The sequence below is a fragment of the Polyodon spathula genome, chromosome 52 (genome assembly GCF_017654505.1).
Source record: "Polyodon spathula isolate WHYD16114869_AA chromosome 52, ASM1765450v1, whole genome shotgun sequence".
Taxonomy (NCBI): domain Eukaryota; kingdom Metazoa; phylum Chordata; class Actinopteri; order Acipenseriformes; family Polyodontidae; genus Polyodon; species Polyodon spathula.
Window position 1 is genome coordinate 45,643 of NC_054585.1, and position 24,484 is coordinate 70,126.

At 39.6% G+C, this 24,484-nt stretch overlaps 1 pseudogene; it reads left to right on the forward strand.

Moving 5' to 3' along the window:
• Positions 1-11,374: 11,374 nt before the first annotated feature.
• Positions 11,375-22,594, forward strand: LOC121307065 (annotated as a pseudogene).
• The last annotated feature ends 1,890 nt before the right edge of the window (positions 22,595-24,484 follow it).

Genomic DNA, 24,484 nt, shown 5'->3' on the forward strand with positions numbered 1-24,484 from the left:
AGATGTCTGTAGGAAAGATAGGCAGATGAGTTGTGTACGTATTTATTATCCTTGACCTTGAAATTAAGTTAAAACTGTGTTTAACAATTTTAAATTAATTATTTCTCTCTCTCTCTCTCTCTCTCTCTCTCTCTCTCTCTCTCTCTCTCTCTCTCTCTCTCTCTCTCTCTCTATATATATATATATATATATATATATATATATAAGAACATAAGAAAGTTTACAAACGAGAGGAGGCCATTCGGCCCATCTTGCTCGTTTGGTTGTTAGTAGCTTATTGATCCCAAAATCTCATCAAGCAGCTTCTTGAAGGATCCCAGGGTGTCAGCTTCAACAACATTACTGGGGAGTTGATTCCAGACCCTCACAATTCTGTGTGTAAAAAAGTGTCTCCTATTTTCTGTTCTGAATGTATATTTTATTGATCATTTTGGTACTTTACCTCTGAAGGGGGCCCAAGATGTAGCCAACCCTCTAGTGGTGTGTGGGGCTATCCTGCCAGGTTTGGAGCCAGCACTATCATACACAATCCAATGTGACAGACGCTGCTTAGAGGGGGTCTGTCCTAGGGTCTGTGTCCCGTGACAGACTCAGAGCTGATCAGATTGACTCAGAGCTCTTGTCCTATGCACGTAGCATCTCAGTGCCCGCACTGGGCAGAGGAAATTCAGTCTGTCATTCTCCGTTGAAGCAAACTGAGGTGGATGGAAGGACTCTAGTTCCACAGACTAATTAATGTGGAAGGCTCTGATCACCTTGGGGAGGAAATCAGGGTTGTTGTGCAGAGACATCCTGCTGCCATCCTCCCAAATATGTATACAGGAGCTGTACACAGACAGTGCCTGCAGCTCACTGACCAGCTTAGCAGAGGTGATAGCCATGAGGAAGGGTGTCTTCCTAGACAAGTACTTCAACTCTGTAGAGTGTATGAGCTCAAACGGTGCCTTCGTGAGAGCCTCCGGTACAATATTAATGCTCCATTCGGGGAGAACAGTCCTCCTGGGAGGGCATAATCACAGAGCGCCTTTAAGAAAACAGGTAGCCAAAAAATGCACGCCCAGAGACACCAAATCTACAGGGGCGTAGCATGCAGAGATAGCCGCTAAATACACCTTCAAAGTGGAAGGTGACCTGCCAGCATCAAGCAGTTTTTTTTGTTGTGTTTTTATACCCAGACTGCGGATTCCCAGGCCAGCTGCCTCCGAGCCCGGACTTCACCTGTGATCCTTGGCATCTCCAAGAACTACCACTTGGGAGAGGGAGCCCAAGCCACCTGCTGTTCTTTGTGGATTGTTTGTTTTTCATTTCAAGCCTCTATCTATCATCCTCAAAAAAATCAAGCAAGTTAGTTAGACACGATCTCCCTTTCCTAAAACCATGTTGACTGTCTCCCAGGACCCTGTTACCATATAGGTAATTTTCCATTTTGGATCTTATTATAGTTTCCATAAGTTTGCATATAATAGAAGTCAGGCTTACTGGTCTGTAGTTACCTGGTTCAGTTTTGTTTCCCTTTTTGTGGATCGGTATTACGTTTGCAATTTTCCAGTCTGTCGGTACCACCCCTGTGTCAAGAGACTGCTGCATGATCTTGGTTAGTGGTTTGTAAATTACTTCTTTCATTTCTTTGAGTACTACTGGGAGGATCTCATCTGGCCCAGGGGATTTGTTTATTTTAAGAGCTCCTAGTACCTTTAACACTTCTGCCTCAGTTATGCTAAAGTTATTTAAAACTGGATAGGAACTGAATGACATGTGGGGCATGTTGTCAGTATCTTCCTTTGTAAAAACTTGTGAAAAGTAATCATTTAATATATTTGCTATTTTTTTCTTCATCTACGATTTTGCCATTTGTATCTCTTAAACATTTAATCTCCTCTTTGAATGCTCTCTTCCTGTTGTAATAATGGAAAAACATTTTGGAATTGGTTTTAGCGCCTTAGCAATGTTCATTTCTATTTATCTCTTGGCCTTTCTAACTTCTTTTTTGACTTGTGTTTGCAGTTCTGTGTACTCTTTCTGTGTACTTTCTTTTTGGTCCTTTTTTAATGCTCTATAAAGTGCCTTTTTTCGCTGAATATTTTTTTTAATTGATCTATTAAACCATTTTGGCAATTTAGTTTTACATTTAGATTTGTCTACTTTAGGGATGTAATTGTTTTGCGCCTCTAGTACTACATTTTTGAAGAACAACCATCCTTCTTCTGTGGGTGTTTTCTCTATTTTACTCCAATCTACTTCTGTTAGTCTCTCTTTCATACCTTCATAGTTTGCTTTTCTAAAATTGTAAACCTTAGCTTTAGTCTTTACTTTTGGGGTTTTAAAAAACACTTCAAATGAGACCATGTTGTGGTCTGAGTTTGCCAGTGGTTCTCTGACCTCTGTTTTAGTTATTCTGTCTTCGTTGTTTGAAAAGACTAAATCAAGGCATGCCTCCCCCTCTAGTCAGTGCCTTGACAAATTGTGACAAAAGCAGTCATTTGACATTTCCACCATTTCAATTTCATCCTTCGTGCTACCCAACAGGTTTTCCCATTTTATATGGGGGAAGTTGAAATCCCCCATTAGTATAAGAACATAAGAAAGTTTACAAACGAGAGGAGGCCATTCGGCCCATCTTGCTCGTTTGGTTGTTAGTAGCTTATTGATCCCAAAATCTCATCAAGCAGCTTCTTGAAGGATCCCAGGGTGTCAGCTTCAACAACATTACTGGGGAGTTGATTCCAGACCCTCACAATTCTCTGTGTAAAAAAGTGTCTCCTATTTTCTGTTCTGAATGCCCCTTTTTCTAAACTCCATTTGTGACCCCTGGTCCTTGTTTCTTTTTTCAGGCTGAAAAAGTCCCTTGGGTCGACACTGTCAATACCTTTTAGAATTTTGAATGCTTGAATTAGGTCGCCACGTAGTCTTCTTTGTTCAAGACTGAACAGATTCAATTCTTTTAGCCTGTCTGCATATGACATGCCTTTTAAGCCCGGAATAATTCTGGTCGCTCTTCTTTGCACTCTTTCTAGAGCAGCAATATCTTTTTTATAGCGAGGTGACCAGAACTGCACACAATATTCAAGATGAGGTCTTACAAGTGCATTGTACAGTTTTAACATTACTTCCCTTGATTTAAATTCAACACTTTTCACAATGTATCCGAGCATCTTGTTAGCCTTTTTTATAGCTTCCCCACATTGTCTAGATGAAGACATTTCTGAGTCAACAAAAACTCCTAGGTCTTTTTCATAGATTCCTTCTCCAATTTCAGTATCTCCCATATGATATTTATAATGTACATTTTTATTTCCTGCGTGCAGTACCTTACACTTTTCTCTATTAAATGTCATTTGCCATGTGTCTGCCCAGTTCTGAATCTTGTCTAGATCATTTTGAATGACCTTTGCTGCTACAACAGTGTTTTCCACTCCTCCTACTTTTGTGTCGTCTGCAAATTTAACAAGTTTGCTTACTATACCAGAATCTAAATCATTAATGTAGATTAGGAATAGCAGAGGACCTAATACTGATCCCTGTGGTACACCGCTGGTTACCACACTCCATTCTGAGGTTTTTCCTCTAATCAGTACTTTCTGTTTTCTACATGTTAACCACTCCCTAATCCATGTACATGTGTTTCCTTGAATCCCAACTGCGTTCAGTTTGAGAATTAATCTTTTGTGCGGGACTTTGTCAAAAGCTTTCTGGAAATCTAAATAAACCATGTCATATGCTTTGCAATTATCCATTATCGATGTTGCATCCTCAAAAAAATCAAGCAAGTTAGTTAGGCACGATCTCCCTTTCCTAAAACCATGTTGACTGTCTCCCAGTACCCTGTTACCATATAGGTAATTTTCCATTTTGGATCTTATTATAGTTTCCATAAGTTTGCATATAATAGAAGTCAGGCTTACTGGTCTGTAGTTACCTGGTTCAGTTTTGTTTCCCTTTTTGTGGATCGGTATTACGTTTGCAATTTTCCAGTCTGTCGGTACCACCCCTGTGTCAAGAGACTGCTGCATGATCTTGGTTAGCGGTTTGTAAATTACTTCTTTCATTTCTTTGAGTACTACTGGGAGGATCTCATCCGGCCCAGGGGATTTGTTTATTTTAAGAGCTCCTAGTCCCTTTAACACTTCTGCCTCAGTTATGCTAAAGTTATTTAAAACTGGATAGGAACTGGATGACATGTGGGGCATGTTGTCAGTATCTTCCTTTGTAAAAACTTGTGAAAAGTAATCATTTAACATATTTGCTATTTTTTTTTCTTCCTCTACGATTTTGCCATTTGTATCTCTTAAACATTTAATCTCCTCTTTGAATGTTCTCTTGCTGTTGTAATATTGGAAAAACATTTTGGAATTGGTTTTAGCTCCCTTAGCAATGTTCATTTCTATTTCTCTCTTGGCCTTTCTAACTTCCTTTTTGACTTGCATTTGCAGTTCTGTGTACTCTTTCTGCGTACTTTCTTTTTGGTCCTTTTTTAATGCTCTGTAAAGTGCCTTTTTTCGCTGAATATTTTTTTTAATTGATCTATTAAACCATTTTGGCAATTTAGTTTTACATTTAGATTTGTCTACTTTAGGGATGTAATTGTTTTGTGCCTCTAGTACTACATTTTTGAAGAACAACCATCCTTCTTCTGTGGGTGTTTTCTCTATTTTACTCCAATCTACTTCTGTTAGTCTCTGTTTCATGCCTTCATAGTTTGCTTTTCTAAAATTGTAAACCTTAGCTTTAGTCTTTACTTTTGGGGATTTAAAAAACACTTCAAATGAGACCATGTTGTGGTCTGAGTTTGCCAGTGGTTCTCTGACCTCTGTTTTAGTTATTCTATCTTCGTTATTTGAAAAGACTAAATCAAGGCATGCCTCCCCTCTAGTGGGTGCCTTCACAAATTGTGTTAGGAAGCAGTCATTTGTCATTTCCACCATTTCTATTTCATCCTTCGTGCTACCCACCGGGTTTTCCCATTTTATTTGGGGGAAGTTGAAATCCCCCATTAGTATGGCTTCTCCTTTGCTACACACATTTCTAATGTCATTGTATAACAGATTATTTTGCTCACCGTCTGAATCTGGCGGTCTATAGCATGCTCCTATTATTATGCCTTTTGAATTTTTGTCTGTTATTCTGACCCATATTGATTCGGTTTTATTTTCTTTGTCCAGGTTTAACACCTGGGCTTCAAGACTGTTTCTTATGTATAGCGCTACCCCTCCTCCTCTTCTGTCCTGCCTGTCTTTCCTATACAGTGTATACCCACAAATATTATATTCGTCCCCATCACTCTCAGATAACCACGTTTCTGTAACACCTATCACATCATAGTTACCTGTTAGTGCAGTAGCTTCAAGTTCTAGAATTTTGTTTCTGATACTTCTAGCATTTAGATAAATACATTTAATGGTTGTCTTACCTGAGTTGTTGTTCTTGTTTTGATGCGGTCTCCCTTCTGTTTTTTTGTTGATTTCTCCCCCCTTCCTTTCTAGTTTAAATGCTTCCGAACCTGCTCGAGGATCTTTTCTCCGAGTAGACTAGTTCCCTTGTTATTTAAATGCAGTCCATCCCGTCTATACAGATAGTCCTCGTTGTAGAATGTGGTCCAATGATCAAGATAGGTGAAGCCTTCCCGTGTGCACCACGTCTTCAGCCATTCGTTTTGATTAATTATTTCCAGCTGTCCATATGGTCCTTTGCAAGGTGCGGGTAGTATACCAGAAAATACCACAGTTTTGGTTTTCTCTTTTAATTTCCTTCCTAGCTCTCTGAATTTATTTTGCAGGGATTTTGGTCTGTCTCTTCCAATGTTGTTTGTACCGATGTGGACGACTACTACCGGGTCGTCTCCTGTTCGTTCTAGGAGCCTGTCCACGTTCTCAGTGATGTGCTTGACCGAGGCTCCCGGAAGGCAGCACACTGTTGTAGTAAGGGGGTCCAAACTGCGAACTGAACTTGCTGTGTTTCTCAATATGGAGTCCCCAACAATCATGACCTCCCTTCTTTTTGCTGTCTGGTCACCACTGTCAATAGGGTCCTGGATGTTGTTCCTTTCATTCTCTTGTTGTTGGTTCTGCTCATCACAATTCTGAAGTGACTCAAATCTGTTGGTTGTTTTGATTTCTGGTGGTGGTGTTTGACGAAGTTTCTTTTTTTCCCTGCTTCTGCCTACCTGAACCCAGCTGTTCTGACCTTCTATCTCCCTGGTGGCTTTCAGTCTGTTAGGGGTGATGCAGACTTCCATGAATTGTGGGTGTGCCAGTTCCTCAAGATCCTGTTGCTGTCTCACTTCTTCCAGCTCCATTTCTAGTATACTTACTAGTTTATGCAAATCCTGGATCGCGCGGCACTTTACGCACACTTGGTTTAGCTCCGCTGGGTTTTCTCGGATTTCCCACATCAAGCAGGTGTCACAGATTACAGGCTTGAAGACCATGTTGAGGTTTTTTTTTTGAAGTTTAGTTTCTTCTGCAGCTGTCAGCCTGCTTTCAAACTGCTTCGAAACTGCTCTGTACTTTTCCACGCCTGTACTTCTCCCACTCGCTGTCGCTTCCACTCGCTGTCGCTGGGAAGACTGCCTCGTTTAACTGCGTTGTTCTGCTGTGCTGTCGGCTCCTCCCCTCGCCCGTGTCTCAAAACGGCGCTGAATTTGAATCAGCTGCTCCGAGTTTCAGCTTGTTTATCAGAAAAACACACGCGGCTGTTTGACTTTGAGCTGCTGCTGTGTTTCCCCAATGTCCTCTGTTTTCTGATTAAAGCAATTCAAGATGCAATTTCTCCTTTCTGCTTCGAAACTGCTCTGTACTTTTCCACGCCTGTACTTCTCCCACTCGCTGTCGCTTCCACTCGCTGTCGCTGGGAAGACTGCCTGGGAAGATGGCTTCTCCTTTGCTACACGCATTTCTAATGTCATTGTATAACAGATTATTTTGCTCACCGTCTGAATCTGGCGGTCTATAGCATGCTCCTATTATTATGCCCTTTGAATTTTTGTCCGTGATTATGACCCATATTGATTCGGCTTTATTTTCTTTGTCCATGTTTAACACCTAGGCTTCAAGACTGTTTCTTATGTATAGCGCTACCCCTCCTCCTCTTCTGTCCTGCCTGTCTTTCCTATACAGTGTATACCCACAAATATTATATTCATCCCCATCACTCTCAGACAACCAAGTTTCAGTAACACCTATCACATCATAGTTACTTGTTAGTGCAGTAGCTTCAAGTTCTAAAATTTTGTTTCTGATACTTCTAGCATTTAGATAAATACATTTAATGGTTGTCTTACCTGAGTTGTTGTTCTTGTTTTGATGTGATCTCCCTTCTGTTTTTTTGTTGATTTCTCCCCCCTTCCTTTCTAGTTTAAATGCTTCTGAACCTGCTCGAGGATTTTTTCTCCAAGTAGACTGGTTCCCTTGTTATTTAAGTGCAGTCCGTCCCGTCTATACAGATAGTCCTCGATGTAGAATGTGGTCCAATGATCAAGATAGGTGAAGCCTGCCCGTGTGCACCACGTCTTCAGCCATGCGTTTTGATTAATGGTTTATTTAGGTTTATTTAGATTTCCAGAAAGCTTTTGACAAAGTCCCGCACAAAAGATTAATTCTCAAACTTAACGCAGTTGGGATTCAAGGAAACACATGTACATGGATTAGGGAGTGGTTAACATGTAGAAAACAGAAAGTACTGATTAGAGGAAAAACCTCAGAATGGAGTGTGGTAACCAGTGGTGTACCACAGGGATCAGTATTAGGTCCTCTGCTATTCCTAATCTACATTAATGATTTAGATTCTGGTATAGTAAGCAAATTTGTTAAATTTGCAGACGACACAAAAATAGGAGCAGTGGCAAACACTGTTCCAGCAGCAAAGGTCATTCAAAATGATCTAGACAAGATTCAGAACTGGGCAGATACATGGCAAATGACATTTAATAGAGAAAAGTGTAAGGTACTGCACGCAGGAAATAAAAATGTACATTATAAATATCATATGGGAGATATTGAAATTGGAGAAGGAATCTATGAAAAAGACCTAGGAGTTTTTGTTGACTCAGAAATGTCTTCATCTAGACAATGTGGGGAAGCTGTAAAAAAGGCTAACAAGATGCTCGAATACATTGTGAAAAGTGTTGAATTTAAATCAAGGGAAGTAATGTTAAAACTGTACAATGCACTAGTAAGACCTCATCTTGAATATTGCGTTCAGTTCTGGTCACCTCGCTATAAAAAAGATATTGCTGCTCTAGACAGAGTGCAAAGAAGAGCAACCAGAATTATTCTGGGCTTAAAAGGCATGTCATATGCAGACAGGCTAAAAGAATTGAATCTGTTCAGTCTTGAACAAAGAAGACTACGTGGCGACCTAATTCAGGCATTCAAAATTCTAAAAGGTATTGACAGTGTCGACCCAAGGGACTTTTTCAGCCTGAAAAAAGAAACAAGGACCAGGGGTCACAAATGGAGTTTAGAAAAAGGGGCATTCAGAACAGAAAATAGGAGACACTTTTTTACACAGAGAATTGTGAGGGTCTGGAATCAACTCCCCAGTAATGTTGTTGAAGCTGACACCCTGGGATCCTTCAAGAAGCTGCTTGATGAGATTCTGGGATCAATAAGCTACTAACAACCAAACGAGCAAGATGGGCCGAATGGCCTCCTCTGTTTGTAAACTTTCTTATGTTCTTATGTACACTATTAAATGTCATTTGCCACGAGGTCATGATGTTTTTTTTGGTTTTTTTTTTTTTGCTGTATAAAAATTTTACTGGTTAAATAATTGTTGAAAAAATTAATTGTTGTGTTTTTGGACTGTTTTTTTTTATTTTTATTTTTCTGTACACCAATACTTACATATAACAGAACCATCTTAATTGTAAGTTTAAACTGCACTGTAGCCACTTGTAAATAATAATAACCGCAGACTTTCTGCACAATCTTCTATCAGTTCATCCAAAAACAACGCTAGTATTGTGTTTTCTGCCATCTGGAAAGCGCTCTCTTCATAACGCATCCCGGTCTCGATGACAGCAATATTCGTTTCCTTGGCAGCACATAACGTCTAATTTCATTGGTTCATTGTGAGAGAACAAAGGGGAAAGGTTAAAGTGAACGGCGTGGCTTAGCAACAGTGTCAGATATACTGGAATAGAAGCACAGTAGTGCTGGTGGAAAGGTACATTAATATAGTTTGATATTTTAGTAGGAGAAAAAACAGTATTAACCAGTTATTAGTAATTCTTAGTAATTTAATTTCTAGAAGGAAATACTGCTGAATCATTTTACATTTCTGTTCCGATCGTCGTGGTATGTTGTGATGGTATGTGGTATAGCATTGTAAACACGCTTATATTAAGCACAGTAAAAGCAGGACCACACTATTGTTACCTACAAAATTGCCCATAGTGAATCTCCAATATAACTACACTCATTACTGTATTTTGAGTTTTGTTCCATGCATAATTAACCCAATTTGTATTCTGTGTTTCGAGTACTATGGGGCTGCTTCAAATACTAGAACCAGAACACTCTCTGCAAAAGGGAACTTGGTAAGCCACCCGATTTTTTTTCATGCAGTTATTTTATATATATTGCCTTTGTAAAATAGTACCATACTGCATTGCAAGGGGCGTCTACTGCGGTGTGGAGGGCTTTTCCACTCCAGGGTTAACAGGTACAGTGAGATCATGAACTACTTCAGGGTCTGAACAGAGGGTTAATTGGTTCAGTTAAACCATTTAGAGAGGGAGTGGAAGGGACAGTACTGTGAGTGCACCGCCCAGCTATTCAGTGCTGGGGCTCTCTTATACACAGACTATTGTAAAGGTCTGCTGGTTTTGTGATGTGGAATATTGTTCCCTGGGATGCTAAGTTGAGACACTAAACTTCACTGGTGACCTGAGGTTTGTAGAGCCTGTGAAGTAATCTAAAAAAATAGTAGTTTTACATGCAAAATAATAAGTAACAATGCCATGTTCTGAGGGTATGTGTTGTTTTTTGTTTATTTTGTTGTATTTTGCATGTTTTTTGACTTACTGTAAAGAGAAGTCATTTTTCGATGTGTTTAGGTTCATGTACAGCACAAGCCAGCTGTAATCTCCTATAGCAAGGGATTCAGTGACATTTACATGTAATGGCATAAAGTAGCATAAAAAATAGCAGTGAAGGGCCTTGTGCAAGAAAATATAAGACTTACAATTTCAAAATACTAAAAGAAAGTTAATTCAGTAACAAATGACCAGATGTATTTTTCCATGTATTCAAAATGACTTTGTGACGGGGTGCCCTGCCCCTGTGCGTATTTGTGTGTTTTGTTTTGTATTTGGCTTGTTAATGTTGGTGTATATGTGTTGGTGCACGGGATATAATGTGGGCCTCTGTGTAGAACGAGTGTTGTTAAAGTGTATATTTGTATTTTGGCACAGGGATTGCACAATCACTCCACATGCAGATTAAACTGGGTATTAGGATGGAAGCACAGGGAACACAATTAGTTCATGTGCAGATGTACCAAGATTCCAATTGAATAGCAATCAAGTCTGGGTACAGCTGCATTAAAGATCCAGTGTTTCACGCACACAGGGCTGGGTGTTCGGTGAGTGGAGAGCGAGAGAGGAGAAATAATTAAAAAATAATAACAATTGCTACTGGTGCTAAACCACCTCAGCACAGTACTTGTTTGGGTCAGTGTTTTGTTTGTTTATTATTTTTTTGTTTGTTATTATTTCTTTCATGTGTAATTGAACCACAGAACCTTCCATCCAGGTTCTGAACTAGTTAACTATTTAAGTATACTTTCTAAACCAGGTATAGAATGGTTCTCCAAGACCAGATGTGACCATACCTGATTAATCCATAATACTTTCCCAATTATCCAACAAAATGTTCTTAGTCAGTGGGTTAGGTTTTCAGTGTAACATCATAAAGGTAGTAAAACTGTAATGAAACACCTATGTTTCTTGCTAGTATGATAAATTATCTTTTTTTTTGTCTTTCTTAATCTTGTTGTCAACTGTATGGGACAGAATTTCAGTATTTCTGATTAACTTTAATACAAATGCTTCTAAAGAATTGTTAAATGTGACATGTTGTAAAGGATCTCTTGCTAGTGGCTGATGAGATAATCTTACTGACATCAGTATAACGCCCGTGCTTGCCTCTGACTAGAGCTGGCTTGTTAGTTGGATGTTAAGACGTTCGTCTTTGAACTGTATGGTTTGCGGTTCACCTGCAGCGCTTGCCTTTTCATTCAATTCAGTGGTTTGAGATGACAATTTATTACAATGTTGTTTACTTATTTCATTGTTTATAAAAAGTGTACTGTGACAGATTCCGTTGTGACAGGTGCACTTGCCAAGCTGTTTTGTGTTGCTCCTGCACAGACACTCATGAGTGGGATATCCCGGAGTGGGAGGGTTTACTGCCCAGGTATGAACACACCAGCTTTGTCCCTTAGTGCAGTCCCAATAACCTCTGGGTTTTTGGTGGTGCAGAGCATTCTGGCAATCGTGACTGCATACAAGTTCTAAATTTAGGTAAGGGTGTTTTGTTGCAGAATAATAAAGCTCTATTAATAATGAATAAGGCTGTATTTTTTTCATGATTTTTGTGAAATCTACCCATTAATGTGACAAGTCCCATTTCTGAAAGAAAATATATCCCATCATAAGGAAGATAACTAGTATATTTACCATGTCCCCCCCTTAGATACAGGCGCAGAAGAAGTGTAACTGTTTGTGGGACCCCACCTTCAGCACGAACCTATCACACATGTACAGCATCTATAGGGGACAAGCTGTACGTGTTTGGGGGAGGTGATACAGGAGCACAGCCTGTTGATGATGCAAAGCTTCGTGTCTTTGATGCAGGTGATTCTTTTAGCAATGTCTGTTTGTTCATCAGCAGAATCTATAGGACATCAGGAGGTAATAAAATAAGAATGTGTGGCTGGTACACATGCATTACTTACCACTGCTGTCTCCTGTGCTGCATCTATAATATTTATTTCAACTTACTTGATTTGATTTGGTATTTTATTAAATATGTACCCTGGGTAATAATTCACATATAACCAAACAAATACATTTGTAGAAACTCGGAATTGTAGAGCTCTTCAACTGGATGTCATGTGTTAGTGGTGCAGTTAAACAGCGGCTCCCCCTTATAAAACAATTGCATGTTTTTAGTCTGTTAGTTTACTGAAAATGACTTGTTTTACATCCTGTATCTTCCTTATTTTCATTTCACTGCACTATTCTAATCCCCAAGCCATTTTTTTGTTTGTTTTTTCAGCTACTCTAACTTGGTCACAGCCAGATACACAAGGCAAAGCCCCATCTCCTAGACATGGTCATGTAATAGTGGTGTAGGACTCAAACTGTATATCCATGGTGGGTTGGCTGGAGTCAAATTTTACAGTGATCTGTATTCCATAAATTCAAGTAAGTATGGATGACAGTTAAGGATATTGTCAGTGCTTAATGAGAAACAAGACATTTAGGGTGGAATGCACCAATGTGAATTAAAGAAGTGCTAATCTAGGGGTAGTCGCTCTGGGGTTATGTTTTAATCACAGCTACATTTCACCACAAACATTTAAACCAGGATTAGTGAATCATTACTTATATACACTGTATTCAACAAATGTAAACATACAAGCAAATGTAAACAAAAAAGAAGAGTTCAAGCATAAGAAAACATTCCGTTCTATTAATTCTATTCATTTTATACTATGTCTCTGCTCCAATGAAGTTTTTAATTCATTATCAAAAATCAACAACATAGGCCCCACTGCAGCTTGCGGCTTTCCTACAACCTCCAGTTCTGCCGACGAGTCGTCATTCCAAATATTAAGTAATTGTATGAATAGCTTACCGATTCTTATAATGAATTAAGAGGGAGCATTTCTACCTTATCCACTACCCTGGATTTACAGTAGCTTCTCTGCTTGTGGGTTTCATGTCTTATTGCTGGTGTCGGTAGCTGCTTGCCCACCTTTGCCTAGCCCAGTTGTAATATCATCTTCAGGCTTAAACAATACCAGCGGTGGGCTGACTAATTGGATGAACAGGAGCGACAAGCACTTGTTTTTTGGTGTTTTGCCATTTGGGTTGTGAAAAAAAAACAACTAGTAATGTTCTTACCCATTGATGTCACATCCTAAAATATACCGTTACAGAACACTTTTGTCATTTAATTAATGGAATAGAAAACTTTTGTTTTTGTACATGTTATGTACCTTTTTTGCAACATAAAATAACTTTTGTTTTTTCATACAGTTCATTGCAAACTGTTTAATCAATCAATCAATCAATTTTTATTTTATACAGCATCTTTCATAGTGGATCACCATCACAAAGGGCTTAATACTCACCTATCAGACAAAAAGGTACAGGATCTTGGATCAGCGGTGATGGGCACTCATGAACACATACTATTTTTTATTGTTTAAAAAATAAATTAAAAAAAGTTGCATTTGTAATTGTACAACATGATATATAAACACAACACATAACTTTTGTCTATTTATTTTCCTCGTTACTCAAATATACAATATGGGATACACAGTCCTAATGTGAAACCAGGTTATTATTGTTATTATTATTATTATTATTATTATTATTATTATACGCATGCTTACATCTTATTTGTTTGTAACTCATGTGTTTTACTGAATATTCATCGGGTGAGATTTGTCCTGACTAGCATTTCATGTTCTCAAATTGAGACGGATTGTGCCCTTGTTTATTTTATAGAAAGGTACGTTCTGTGAAGGTATGCTGCTATTACGTCCAAGTTTAGTCCACCTCCAAGGAAGGTTTAAATTGAATCCACCTTTCACATTTAAACCTGGATTAAAATGAGTGGTGCAGTGTGATTATATTTTAATCTTAGATTAAGAAATGTTTAATCTTGGACTTATTTTAAACAAGGTTTAAATATAAAGTCTGGTTTAAAGTTTTGTGCAACATGATTAAAATATAATCCCTGATTTAATCTGGGTTAGTTTTTACTCCACGTTGGTGCAATCAAGCCTGCGACATTGAATGAGACTTTTACAGGTAAATAGAAAACATTTAGGTGTTTGATTTGAAATAATTTCCTTTCTGTTTCCAGCTGATCTGCAGTGGGAGAGAGTGAAGGTGAAAGGAGGCGCCCCGCCCGGCTGCGCTGCACACTCTGCAGTGTCTCTGGGGAAATGCATCTACATCTCCGGAGGAATGGACGCATCAGGAGCATTAAACACTATGTATAAATACCACACGGGTAGGAAAATACAGAACCAAGTTACATATACTGGACCGCTGACAGGGTTATCCAATTCTTTTAATTTCCTTTTCTTAACAAAAGTATATGCCAAAATATTTGAAATATGCAACTTATTACTTATGGTTAAGGCTGTATTTTTTTTTTCACAATGTACCTCTTGCCGATTAATAGCTAGTTCCCTGTGAAAATCCCCATTCTGAAATTCTGAAAGAATAGTGTAAATATACATGTTTTAAGCGGCATATTCACGGGACAGGAGCAAGGGCTGCGAGGAGTAAGCTCCGGGACTTGAAACAGGAATTCTGTGCTTGTGACTTCAGGAAGATGACATGCTTTCCTCTTGGCTCGCAGAGAGCTGTCCTTACAGAGGAGAGACCAAACCGATCGGCCTCCAAGGCTGGGAGCATGCGTGCTGCCCCCCGGGGGAACCTGGAATGATAGTGTTAAGAGATTTTCCTGGCGGTCCCCTCTGGCACTCTGAGAACCATCCTCTCGGAGGTTGGAAAGTGAACGTCACTTGCCCCCAAAAGAGAACCCCTGGCTCCCCGCATCTGCACCACCAATGCAAAAAAAAAGAAGGGTTAGAAAAGAATCCCCCCATTTGGGAGTAAACCTCTGCTCTGGCCATGTGGATATCGGAGACAGACTGATATCTGAGAAGTAGGGCCCTACCAAATTCACAGTCCATTTTCTGACATTTCACGGTTTAAACTATTTAAATCTTAAATTTCACAGTGGTGTAACAAAGCATGACCATGCAGGTTCAAACAGAAATGCATGGATCCAATGATAAGGACAAACAATTAACACTAGAAGACCCAGAGATATACTCATACCTAGAAGCCCTGCAGCAGTCTTTCTGACGGCTCTATTCAAAACACTGTAAATAGTATAACAAAAGGAGACACAGTCGGATGTAATTCGTTTTTTCTTTTTTTATTGAATACAAACATCTGAACAATCGAAGTGTGTGTGTGTGTGTGTGTGTGTGTGTATATATATATATATATATATATATATATATATATATGATATGAACATTTATTTTACAAATCAAAACAAGAACATGTAAATAAACATCTCTTGCGGCTCTCAGCGGGGTTGCCAGTTTCAGCTGTGGGTACACACTTGTCTCCCTCTGTTCCAAATGCTTCTTGTGAAGTTCCTGTGTAACTAAAAAATATTCTCTCCTTGGGAAATTTTTCTCTGTGCAGTCAAGGTACATTATGACTGATTACCAATTTTAATCCAGACAGAAACTCAGATGTGACCTGTGTGTGCTGAACAATATAATCCATGTCTCCCTATTCAGTGCAGTCGAATGGTTGCAAATCAGTCTGCCTAGCAACGATGTCAGGCATAAGTGATGTCAGACCATTATCTCGGTTCAATTTCTGTAAAACTAGGACCCCCCCCAAATATTATGAATACCCCATTGCACATCTACACCTCGGGACTATATGTATGCCGAGCGTGGTTCCTTAATTTGCTATACTTTTTGAGATACAGTTGTATAAAAAAAGCGTCTTAATCATTTCTAAACAAAAAACAAAAAAAACAGCTATTTTTTTGCACTGTATCTCAAAAAGTATTCAACCAAATGCTGCCCCGTTGAGTTTGTTCAGCCTGCCAATTCAACCACACATAAACATGTTCATGCATATTGGTGGGGTTTTAACCCCCTTTTGAGTGGTTGTAAAATCGACTGTAACAGTCCCTTTGTTCAAACCTTAATAATTAAATAATAAATAACTTAAATAATTATACAGTTGTAGTCAAAAGGTTACATACCCCAATGGAAATTTATAATTTCTCAAAAACAAAAATGCTAATTCAAATGCTTTCATACCCTGACAAGGAAAATGAAATTAATATCTAGTTGAGATAATAACCTATTTTAAACAATTAGGATATTTATCAATGAGCTTTTGGCATGAGTCTTAGTGATTTTTGACCATTGTTCCAATTCAAAATTGTTCTTGTGCACAGCCTTCTTCAACTCAACCCAAAGATTCTCAACAGGTAGAAGTGATCTACTCGGTCAAAAGCCTTTTCCTGGTCCAACGACACTACACCTGCATTGAAACCAAAAAGCTTGGATGCTGTCAGTATATCTCGAACTAGAAAGATATTATCGAAAATGGATCTGTCTGGAACGCAGTATGTTTGGTCTCCTTGCACCACCCTCTTTATCACAGTCCTGAGGAGGTTTGTGAGGACTCTGGAAAGGATTTTATAATCAGCACAGAGCAACAACACAGGTCTCCAGTTTTTAATATTACACAAATCTCCCTTTTTAGGGAGGAGAGTGATAACCGCTCTTCTGCAACTCTGAAGCAGAACTTTATCCTGCACTCCCTGAAAACCCCCAACAGTCCTCTCCCAGCAGGGACCAGAACTTTTTATAAAACTCCACTGGGAGGCCATCAAGTCCAGGTGTCTTTCCGTTGTTCAGCCCCTGCAGGGCATCAGAGAGTTCAATCAGTGTCAGAGGACTTTCCAGCCCCTTGGCTTCCTCCTCAGGCAGCTGAGGGAGGTCCTGCAAGAAACGCTGTGATTCCCCAGTTTCCTCCACCGCCTCTGCTGTAAACGTCCTTATAAAAGTCCACAGCCAGCTTCCGGATCTCTGCGTGCTCCCTGAGCTCCTGCCCAGCTGCTGACCTCAGGCAATTAATCACTTTGCTCTGTGCACTCTTTCTCTCCAGCCCAAAGAAATAGTGAGTGGGTGCATCCATCTCCACTAAGCTCTGGAAACGCGATCTCACCAGCGCCCCCTGCACCTTTACGTCCAGCAGACCCCCTTTTTATACATTTTAGGCCCTCAATCAGACTTTTGTTTGGGCTGGACTCCAGAGCTCTCTGGAGCTGTAGGATGTCCTCCTCCAGCTCTCTCATGGTTTTATTTAAGCTCTTTGTGACGTTTCTAGTATACTGCTGACAGAAAGATCGAGTCTGCGCCTTCCCTACATCCCACCATTGCCGCAATGAGGAGAAGTCTCTTTTTTTTACATCTCTCCCAAAAAAAATTTAAAACGTTCCTAAAATGCTCATCATTAATTAAAGCAGTATTAAAATGCCAGTATGCACTTTGTATTCTCAGAGACGGGAGCAACACACTGACAGAAACTAAACTGTGATCTGACAGGCTTGTGAGGCTGATAAAACATGTTTAAATTATGTTTAGCAGTATAACACCGATCCATTCTAGCCAAGGAAACATCAGTGCCATGTGTTTTGACCCACATATATTGCCTATCCTTTGCATTAATGTTTCTCCACACATCAACTAGTTCCATATAGTTTTCAATCCTAACTAGTTCCGTGGCAGACTGGGGATGTGGCTCAATGTGATTCCAATCTAATCTACTATCAGCTGTGCAATTAAAATCCCCACCTAAAACTAACACCTCATCAGTTTTACATTCGACCAAAATCCCTTCAAGCCTCTGGAGGACGCGTACTCTCTCCCTACTGTCAGTAGGTGCATAAACATTAACAAAAACAAAGACTGCCTTCAACAACTGCTTGGACTCTTGAGTAGGCATCCTTGTATGACGTCACAGACAATTACAGAGCTCGGTTTAAACCTCTCAGAAAACAAAATGCTAACCCCAGCACTCACAGTAGTTCCATTACTGAAAAAAACATCCAATTTCCAGTCCTTTTCCCAATCAACCTGATTTCCCCCATCTATGTGAGTCTCCTGCAAAAATGTAACATGCAGACTTTTCTGCGAGATAAATTCAAACAATAGCTCTTTTAAAGGCATTTCTACAGCCATTAATATTAAAACACCTGATATTAAAGCTAGTCTTTGCAGAGTTTGAAAAGGAAACACACTGATATTCAGAAAAGAAAACCAAGCAGACAGTGAAGTGAAAGAGTACTAGGAGTGTACTGGCCATCAGGACTGACTGTGTTTAACATTGCTACGGATTTTGCTCGATATGTATTTGAGGCGCACTAGCTCCTGAGTACTAAACGTTTCCTGAGTAGAAACGGTTTGTTTTAAACCTCGTACTGAGCTCAGAAACAAATCAATATCGGGAAAAAAGTCCTCAACATCAATTCCCCTTCGCCCTTTCGTCTGCTCGAAGAAATCTTTAATGCTCTGAATACTGTACCCTCCCGGGGTTTATACATGCCCAACGATTGCGATACTTGAGAGGAATCAGTGAGAGTGCCTTCATCCTCACTGTCTACAGCGGGATTGTCTGTCACTGTGCTGACAGCCTGCGCTCTGCACATCTCTGCAGAGCTCATAGGCTCCATACTAACACTGCTGCCGTCAGAAGAAACGCTGCGTTTTTTTGTGACAGCACTGCCCTCTGTTTTACTCTCCCTTTTTTCTCCCAGCAATCAAACACCTCACTATCCTCTGCAAACTTTACCCCTTCTACCTGTATCTGAACATCACCCCACACACTAGCAACCATCTCTGTGTCCATTTGCTCACTCTCTCCCTCCGTTCCGTGACTTTCTGCGCTCTCATTGTCTGTTGCTGTATCTTGTACTTTGATTTGTACTTTGAGTCCTCCAGGCTGGCTTATCCTCCTCTCCTGCTCCCAGCCGTTCCCTCCAATGGGTATCTGGAAGCACTTCAAGTAGTTTCTGCTGTTTAACTTTTACACAAATTTCATAGACTTTTTTCCCCTGTAATAAATTAAACTGAAGTGTACACAAATCCTTCACTTTAAAATCTTGCCATTCTCTTCACCAAAATGACTTATCGCAGGGGACATTAGCAAAGAAAGAAACAGAGTTTGCTGAGGCATTCGACATTCATCAAAAACACTCCCCAGTGCCTCTCGCCACTCCAGAGACAGAGCTTCACGCAGCTGTGCCAGATACAGCCCTGCCACATGCACAGACCGCATGGCCAGAGCACCAGCTGCACACACATTCAGGGCTTTTCCAGACACACTTCTCTGTGTCTATCAGATCACAAATCTTTACTGTTTTAGCCCTTATGAGAGAATCGTTAAAAGAGTCTGAACTATTAAAAGAAGTATTAAAGTGTGGATTAAACACCAAAGGCTGCTCCAGAACCCAAAAATGATCAAGTGGGTCAACATATTCAGCCTTTAGTAACGTCCAAGCACTCGACACACTCCTATAAAAGAGGGGAAGACATGAAAACTGCATTTTGTCAAAATCTAAAAACAAATTAAAATCAAAACCAAGCCCTCCAACCTGATGAAGAAACGAAAATGCCAGTTCCCTCCATGGCAGCTTTACTGGAGAGAAAAACAATTTCCTCAGAGCCTGAATCCTAAAGGCAGCCAGCCTACACTCAATATTCATAAGACCTTGTCCACCCTCTTCTAGCGGTAGATACAATACACACTGCTTTAACCAATGACACCCATTCCAAACAAATCTCAGTGACTAAATCTGTTTAATCAAGAATTACAGGGTTTCCACACAGATCTATTTATGCCAGAGACTGGAGGCAACCACATTATTTAAAATCAAAACTCTTCCTCTGAAAGACATTTGTGGAAGAAGCTGCCGCCACCTCAGCAAGCAACCTTTTGCTTTTTCTAGAACCCCATCCCAGTTTAACTGTTCTACTTTCTCATTGCCTAAAAAGACCCCCAGGTATTTAAACCCATTCTGGCTCCATTCTAGTCCATCTGGTAAAACCAGGGAACCAATGAGCACAGCACTGCTTTTACTCCAGTTAACATGCGCTGATGAGACTTTTTCAGATACTTTTTGCTTCTCAGTTAAGGCCTTTACATCTTCTTGATTACAAACGAGCACAACTGTATCATCCGCATAGGCTGAGAGCTTTATTGACTGGGCATTACAACCTGGAATAGACAAATCTGTTAAAACATTTCTTAGTTTACATAGTAGTGGTTCAATTGATAAAGCATATAACATTCCAGACAAAGGGCAACCCTGCCTGATTCCTCTTCGTACAGCAAAAGGAGCACTCAAGCCCCCATTTATTTTAAATAAACTGAACACGTTACAATAGAGCGCTTTTATTTTACTAATAAAATCAGAACAAAGACCAAATGCGTCGAGGACTTCCATAAATAACGGTGGTCTACTCGATCAAAGGCCTTTTCTTGATCTAAAGAAACAAGACCAGATCTAAAGCCGAACAATTTAGAGACCGCTAAAATATCCCTAACTAAAAAAATGTTATCGAAAATTGATCTATTTGGGATGCAGTAAGTTTGATCAGGGTGTACAACATTATCAATCACTGTGCTCAGTCTATTGGACAAAGCTCTGGAAAGGAGCACACATTTTTGAGATCACCTTTCTTAGGGAGGAGCATAATGACAGCTCTTCTGCAGCTCACAGGTAACTCCCCTTTCTCAAACTCTCCTCAAACACTGTGAAAAGGTCATGCTGAAACAGATCCCAGAAACTTAAAAACACAGAGCAGAGTAGGGTGGACAAACATGGCAGGGTTGAACACAGAGCAGGGCTGACAAACACAGAGCAGGGCTGAACACAGAGCAGGGATGACAAACACAGAGCAGGGATGACAAACACAGAGCAGGGCTGAACACAGCAGGACTGAACACATACAGGACTGAACACATAGCAGGGCTGAATGCAGAGCAGGGCTTACAAACACAGAGCACTGCGGAGCATAAGCGCACCGTGAAGATGAGAGTGGCATGGCAGAGCCCAGCAAACAAAGCACACCCCCAAACAAAACGCACATAGACAAACCAGGGGGACCACTCACATAAAACATACAGAAAAATGTAACAATATAAGCAAAAGCTTGGCAAAGCACAGACTGCAGAATGAAAAATGACAGGTGGGGTCAGCAGCGCTGTGTCACAATACAAAAAGCAAGACTGAGAATGAGTGTTCGACCCAGGGCTTAATAGGGAGGTTAATTGATAGATTGGCTGGATGAACTAGGGAGGAGCCGGTGCTCCTGACCACCAAACAACAGCTCATGGTTACAAAACAACTCAAAGTGCTAAATCTGTAAGAAAATAATCGTTTCTCATGCCTAACGGCACTCAAAACAGTGAGTTATTTTTACTGATTCAACACTTTTCGTTGTTTATCCTGTACTTAATGTCAGTATTGCTGATGTTTGCATTACTGATGCACTACCTGTCACATTTAGGAACCTGGCAGCCAGTTTAGTTTGCTTCCGGGTAATAATTGAATACACTGCATAGAGCTGCACAATTTCTTTAAAATTTCTTCAAATAAAAAGACACCAGTTGCATCAAAGATCAGAAATATTTCTGCTAAAGATTGTACAAAACGGGACATTTCATGTGTCTGTTGTTATGTTTACATGTATTGATAATTCACTGATGGTGAAGATAGAATGTCTTTAAAAGGTGGACATAAAAAATGTAATATTCTACAATTTAGCATTTCCTGTTTTTCAAGTAAACATTTTTAAATATTTAGAGACATTTGTTGTATAATAATTCCAGAGAAAATGATCAGTTTTGAATGTGACAATGTTATTTTTTCTGCTTTAATAAATATTGTTTAATATTTATGTGAATATTATGTGATCTTATGTTAATATGTGTGTGGCAGAGCAAAGCTCTGCCCTTTTTAAATTGGCAGGGATGGGGTTAAATTCCCCTACCTGCCTGGGTTCATTGTGTTCAGGTGGCTGGGGTTGATTAGATGATTAGTTTAATTAACGATCAATCAGCGCCCAGCCACCTGACATAAAAGGAGGCCTCTGCTTCTCATTAGAGAGGAGGGAGCTGAGGAAGCAGGTTGGTGGTTTTTGGTGTGTGATTTTTTGAATTTTGATAAATCCAGTGAAGGCATTGCCCAGCCTGGAAATTGTTGTTTTTGTTAGTTTTGCTTTTTGTCTTTTTGTGTTTAAATCGCTTTGTTTTGGCCTTTGTGCCCTTTTATTTTTGTGTATTTATAATAAAATAATAATTTTTTTGAGCTACAGACTGTCTCTGGGCCTCTATCCACTCACCAGCCTGCCACAATGTGAAATACATGTTTTTAGACCATGAAATAATCCATTTACACTGTGAAAAAGGCAGCCTTTAATTCCACCCAGCATTCCCTCCTAATTGAAGTTATTGAAGCTACAAAATAGTTCTGCACGTTTTCCACATCCTCTAATGTGTAGTTTTTAAAAATAAATCTTTCTTGAAACAATCATATATTTTCAAGTATCAGGGTCTTGCTAAGAAAGATTTCTTTCTAATATATTGTAAAGCTGCATCCCTTCTTTTTATATTCTCAAACAGAAACAGCACTGGACGCTCTTAAAGTTTGAATGTCCGCCCGCCAAAAGACTTGACCACTTCGTGTGTGTCATTCCCTGGGCTGATCACAAAGCATCCTGTCCACAAGCAGCTTGTGGGGACCAAGAGTGGAAGGATTCAGCCCAGCAAGCAGCCGACAGTGCAGAAGAGCAACAGTGCCTCCCGAGGCACACCGGTGCACCTCTGCTTTGTATTTGGTGGCATGGACGCCAGGGAAGCATTTATAATGACTGTATTGTAACTCTTCTTGATTAACAAGAAAACTAATTATTTTACAGGGTGTAATGTGCCATTCTCAATACATAGCAGTTTAAGATATTCACAGTTTTACTGTGAGAACCATCATAGTATGCCTTGTTGCTTGTTGCTTTGTAACACAAATTGAAGTGTTACAAACACCCCTACATTTTAAACCGGAATCACGGTTGTGTGTAGAATGTGTATCTTGGTGCCTTAGGTTATTAACCCATTGAGTAACAAATTGATTTTTCTTTCAAAAAATCATAAAACTAGCTGTATTTATGTCATTTGATACAGTCTGTCAATATTTCTTCACAGAAAATAATGAAGTCCTTTGTTTTGGCTAATCTGTTTTGAGGACAGTCAAGTTGACGTGCCGTAATTGAAACATTGTGTATTTAACCACTGTAAAACATCAAATGGCCTAAACTGATATACAATGGGGCGGTCTTGTTTACTGCCCTGTTTTTATGCATATTGTAAATGGATTGATATTTTTTGTATACTGGTAACATGATGTATTTCACGCTGAACTGTCAACTAACACCAAGCGTAAATATAAAAGCTTCTACTCATTCTTCCCCGCTGGTCAATAGAATGACAGTGTATTCCCTTACGTTGCCCAACTAAGTGTTAAACATTTTAATATGAATGGTAGTTATCTTAATGAATGTCTTCTTGTTTAGATTCAATTTGCATGTCATTTTCTGTCTCAGAAATAACAGCATGTTTTTAATCTTGTAGACAGTGGGCTCTGAAACATGTCTTCTGTTTAAGTACAGCCGGTACATCAGAGTGTAACCAGTAACATGTCCCCCAGCCACATCCAGTGGATGCAAGAAATATTACATTGAACTTGCAGGGGTACAGTTTCCTGTTTACACTAGGGTATGCCAGCTGTACAGAACAGTGTGCACGTTTGAGAGCTCTTAGAGGTGAAGGTGGCTTTCAACTTCTGAGTTTTATAGTCGCCTTAATGTAATGACTGAAACAAAGTGAGAACCTGATTCTAAACAGGAATGCATTAGTTCAGACAACCACCATGTTAGTACTGCACTAAGTTGTTCTTTAAGGCAGCGTAACCAAATGTTCAGAGCAGAGGACCTCAGAGAAAGGGATCATACCCCAGAGCTTTGTAGTAATACAGATAATTAACATTACGTTACCTTTGTCTTATATTGTCTTTGTAAGAGATTTTGGGTTTTTTCTTTTCTTGTAAAAGCCAGACACACAGCTCTGCAAGTGTACCTCAATCCTGACCTGAACACCCTGTGCCATTAACCAGTCACCTGTGGCTTCAACTAGGTTTGGCATACAGAGGTGAAAACAAATCACAAGAGCAGCTAAATCCCTTAACAGACCTCCCCCAAAATCAATAGAACACAATGGGATTTTACCAAAAAAAACAAATGTTACCACCCCAGCAACATGGCCGGTTCCAAACATCTTCACACATATATACAGGGCTGTTCTAACGAAACACACAGCTTGGCAGCTATAATTTCTAAAAGGGAATGTCTCTTGAAGTAAGTATTTGACAAAGGTTAATGTATCTATAATACATTGTAAAAGTATTTACAATATGATATGTCCAGATTCCTTGAGCATGTAAATGTGGGTTTATTTTATTAAACACTATATTGTTTACACAGATATGTACATGTTTTTGGTAGAACACTTTCACATGTGTGTAAGTGAAAATGGGCACGTAAGCATACAAGGCACACTACCTTTTTAAAAAAAAAA